The sequence below is a fragment of the Rhinatrema bivittatum genome, chromosome 13 (assembly GCF_901001135.1).
Source record: "Rhinatrema bivittatum chromosome 13, aRhiBiv1.1, whole genome shotgun sequence".
NCBI lineage: Eukaryota > Metazoa > Chordata > Amphibia > Gymnophiona > Rhinatrematidae > Rhinatrema > Rhinatrema bivittatum.
Window position 1 is genome coordinate 82,002,946 of NC_042627.1, and position 4,950 is coordinate 82,007,895.

The 4,950-nt window shown below is 46.2% G+C and overlaps 1 non-coding gene across 1 annotated transcript; it reads right to left on the reverse strand.

Moving 5' to 3' along the window:
- Window positions 1-1,987: 1,987 nt before the first annotated feature.
- Window positions 1,988-2,060, reverse strand: TRNAK-CUU. Its single transcript has one exon. It is a non-coding gene; the product is annotated as a tRNA-Lys (tRNA).
- Between the last annotated feature and the right edge of the window lie 2,890 nt (window positions 2,061-4,950).

Sequence of the window (4,950 nt, forward strand, 5' to 3'; positions counted from 1 at the left end):
TGCACAATTCTGGTCGCCGCATCTCAAAAAAGATATAATTGCGATGGAGAAGGTACAGAGAAGGGCGACCAAAATGATAAAGGGGATGGAACAGCTCCCCTATGAGGAAAGACTAAAGAGGTTAGGACTTTTCAGCTTGGAGAAGAGACGGCTGAGGGGGGGATATGTTAGAGGTGTTTAAAATCATGAGAGGTCTAGAACGGGTAGATGTGAATCGGTTATTTACTCTTTCGGATAATAGAAGGACTAGGGGGCACTCCATGAAGTTAGCATGGGGCACATTTAAAACTAATCGGAGAAAGTTCTTTTTTACTCAACGCACAATTAAACTCTAGAATTTGTTGCCAGAGGATGTGGTTAGTGTAGCTGTGTTTAAAAAAGGATTGGATAAGTTCTTGGAGGAGAAGTCCATTTACTGCTATTAATCAAGTTTACTTAGGGAATAGCCACTGCTATTAATTGCATCATTAGCATGGGATCTTCTTAGTGTTTGGGTAATTGCCAGATTCTTATGGCCTGGATTGGCCACTGTTGGAAACAGGATGCTGAGCTTGATGGACCCTTGGTCTGACCCAGCATGGCAATTTCTTATGTTCTTATGTACAGGATGAGGGGCTCGATGGGTCCTGGGTGTGACCCGGCACTTCTTATGTTCTTATGTACGGGATGAGGGGCTCGATGGGTCCTGGGTGTGACCCGGCACTTCTTATGTTCTTATGTACGGGATGAGGGGCTCGATGGGTCCTGGGTGTGACCCGGCACGGCACTTCTTATGTTCTTATGTACAGGATGAGGGGCTCGATGGGTCCTGGGTGTGACCCGGCACTTCTTATGTTCTTATGTACAGGATGAGGGGCTCGATGGGTCCTGGGTGTGACCCGGCACTTCTTATGTTCTTATGTACGGGATGAGGGCTCGATGGGTCCTGGGTGTGACCCGGCACGGCACTTCTTATGTTCTTATGTACAGGATGAGGGGCTCGATGGGTCCTGGGTGTGACCTGGCACTTCTTATGTTCTTATGTACGGGACGAGGGGCTCGATGGGTCCTGGGTGTGACCCGGCACTTCTTATGTTCTTATGTACAGGATGAGGGGCTCGATGGGTCCTGGGTGTGACCCGGCACAGCACTTCTTATGTTCTTATGTACAGGATGAGGGGCTCGATGGGTCCTGGGTCTGACCCGGCACTTCTTATGTTCTTATGTACAGGATGAGGGGCTCGATGGGTCCTGGGTGTGACCCGGCACTTCTTATGTTCTTATGTACGGGATGAGGGGCTCGATGGGTCCTGGGTGTGACCCGGCACTTCTTATGTTCTTATGTACAGGATGAGGGGCTCGATGGGTCCTGGGTCTGACCCGGCACTTCTTATGTTCTTATGTACAGGATGAGGGGCTCGATGGGTCCTGGGTCTGACCCGGCACTTCTTATGTTCTTATGTACAGGATGAGGGGCTCGATGGGTCCTGGGTGTGACCCGGCACGGCACTTCTTATGTTCTTATGTACAGGATGAGGGGCTCGATGGGTCCTGGATCTGACCCGGCACCGCACTTCTGATGTTTTTATGGAATCTTGAACTTTAGCCCTATTTTACTGTCCAGAATTTAGTTCAGCTGCTTTGGTTTCATTTGTTTCTTTTCCCTTTATTAATGGGAGCTAGAAACGTAAGAAATTTTCATGTGCATTGTAGTTTGAGAAAAGCTTTCCTCTGTTCCCTTTCAACTAAAAAATAAATTGTGGTGCATTTTGAGACCATTCTTGAAAAAAAGCGGAATATCAGATGTTTGTAAATAAATAGAAAATGTTGCTTCTTCACTATTTACTTCAGTTTCCTTATATGTGGAGGATTAAAGGCACTTTACAAATAATGACAGCATAGCAATAAAATAGTATTGTAAGGTGTCCATTCAAGTCATTTTGCATCCTGCGTGCTAATAATAATCATACACTTTAATTAGAGACATTAAGCAAACAAAACATTTCACCGCCCAACGTGGGGCTCGAACCCACGACCCTGAGATTAAGAGTCTCATGCTCTACCGACTGAGCTAGCCGGGCTGTTGTGCCAAGTTGGTAGTTTTTGCTTATTTGTCTCATGCTTTGCCAGTCTCCCCTGCTGGCCAGAGTTGGAATTGGCAGCAATTCTTCAGTTAAGGTAGATAATATGAGGAATATCCCAGCCAGACGTTTCTGTGCCTTATTGCCACATTGAAAGAGTTTGTATTTATAATAAAGTAAACTCGTCTTCGTTTTATGGTGAATGAGTTTGGACTGTATAAAATCAAGCATGATTCATAACAGAAGGGTTCTGACAATACTGTTGCTTAGCTATTAGGAGTTGTTTTTCTAGCAGCAGAATACCATGAGCAAGCTCCCGTTTCTTTTTAGCAAGATACACTATAACCTCGCCACACAACACAGCTTTCGCAGCTTCCCAGTAAAGGACAGGGTTAGATTGACGATCCTCGTTAAAGTGGGCGAATTCCCTCTATTTGTCCCTAAGATAAGTATGAAGGGTGCTATCATAATAGAGAGGGGAAGTAATGTCCATCTCTGACCAGCTGACAGAGGAGAGATACCTTCAGTATCAAACCACACTGGAACATGGTCCGAAATAGCTAGAGGACCAATTGCAGAACCGACCACCTTCGAAAAAAAAGCCTTACTCCCTAATAAATCATCCAGAAGAGATTTCGAGCCATGTGCCCTAGAGACATGTGTATAATCTTTCTCTAAAGGATGAAGGGCTCTCCAGACATCTATCAAGTCCATGTTATTAAAAAGATGTGGGAGACCACGTGTAAGATCCACATGTGAGGGGGTTCGAGTTGATGTCTATCAATAGCCCTGTCAAATGCCATATTGAAGTCACCATCAACAATAATTGGTAAATGAGAGTGTCGTAAAATTATATTAAATATCTTATTTAAAAAGGGCTGGGAGGAATTGTTTGGAGCGTAAATATTGCCCAACAAGATCTGTTTGCCAAAAAGCCCATTCACCAGAAAAAGATATCTGCCCTCTGCATCCAGCAGAGAGCACTGCACAGTAAACACCAGGGATTTATGAAAACACCTGCCTTGCAATGGTCAGAGAAAGCAGAAAAAACCTTGCCCACCCACTGTTTCTGTAATTTCTGGTGTTCAGCATCAGAAAGTTTCGTTTCCTGCAACATAGCTATGTCTACACGTGACCTGCGCATTGTTTGAAAAACCTTATAGCGTTTAGTAACCCAACCTATCCCACAGACATTCCAGGTAAAATATCCAAGGGTCACCCTAAAAGCCTAGAGGGAATGTAATAATATTGCAATAATAAAACATTACCTTCATGCAGGTGATAGGTCCCCCAGCCTAGGACCCCCCCCCCCCCAAGTAATAATAGATAAAGACGATACATGTATACCACAATAGGATAGGATCCCCAGATCTGAAAAAGGAATACAGTCCATAAAGAGTGGAACAGAAAAAAGCAGAGTCAGAACGAGCATAATACAGAAACAAAATACATGGAAATCCCCAAGAAAGCCCCCAATAAAGGTAATACAACGAGTGAAGGGTAAAACGAACCTTGCTCCCCAAATACCAACCAAAGTAGCCAAAATTAGCCAGTTTGGGTAGATCACGTGTGCTGCGAGGGCCCTCCCCTCTAATCCAACATCCAAAATAGGAGAATTAACTTTGAACAGGAAGTCAAGCAGCAAAGTTCTTCAGCCAGAGTCAGGGGCTTCTTCAGCTGAAGTAAAGAGCAAATGCTTTCCTTTGTGGAAACCTTCCCGCTTTTCAGGAAAAAGCAACGTGGATCCGATGTTCATCAGCGCCAGCTGAGAACATGCAGGAGCAAACGCCTTTCTTCGCAAGGCCCCCGCCACTGGGTCATCTTCAAAACGTAGGTCTTTCTGGCGGTGGTAGGCTCTCAATATTTCAAGCTTATGTGCAGAATTAAGGACGCGGAATATTACTGCTCTGCGCTTAGAGTTAACACGATCCCCAGATAGCATGGGCCCTCTCACTCCTCCGTCCCCAAAGCCCGGGCCGGATTTGGGTATCTCACGTTGTTTCTGCGTGACCTCTTCTCAGATCATCCACTCTGGACTGCAGTGAGGCAGATTGGGGTTTCAGCTGCATCGTATCAGTTAACACAGAGGCAGTCGGGTCCTTCCACGTCCGAGAAACGTTGTTGCACGGTTTGAAGCTGCTGTTGAATTTGGGTTAATTGGGCGCTTACCCGATAATTGTGTGGCCAGTTGGGTAAACGTCTCGTGAGGAGCCGCAGGCACAGCCACATCGGAGCTCATTGGCTCTGGGCAGTCAGAGGCGGGATTGACATCGGCTGCATTGGCCATGTTGGGATCGCTGCCTTTGGCTTTCTCCTGCTCTTTTTTCCCACGATTTTGTCGCAATAATAGTGGGGCAAATGCGTCTTGCGATGTGTTCCACGCCAGCAAGCTAAGGGGGAAGGAAAACTGTGAGATCTGTCGAATGAGGAGGCTGAGAGCGCTGCAAAGGTGAGTGAAAGAGGAGAGGACCCTCAGCTGCAGCGCCTGCTCTCCCTCACAGCATCACGGGACCTGATTTATTATTATTTTTATTGTACTGATGGGTTTTTATATCACTTCCTCAGCATACAGTTGTTATAATGAATAACACCTTTCTGTCCCCGTCATACACATCCTCTTCCTCCCAGCCTGCACAGCTGCTGGAGGCACGTGGGGCACCACTGGCCAGGTCCCAGACATGGTGTGCAAACCTACGATTCAGCTGCGCTCACGTCAGGCCTTACCTGAACGATGCAGGGGGACGTGATTCATGTCTGCAGGCAGCTTCCTTATGATGACATCTCATGCTGTGCGACCGTTTAGCACATAAAACACGAACAGGCTCACAGAACAGCTACACCTAAGGTGTGAAGATCTTTATTTTAAAAACATATTTACCGTATTTCAGCA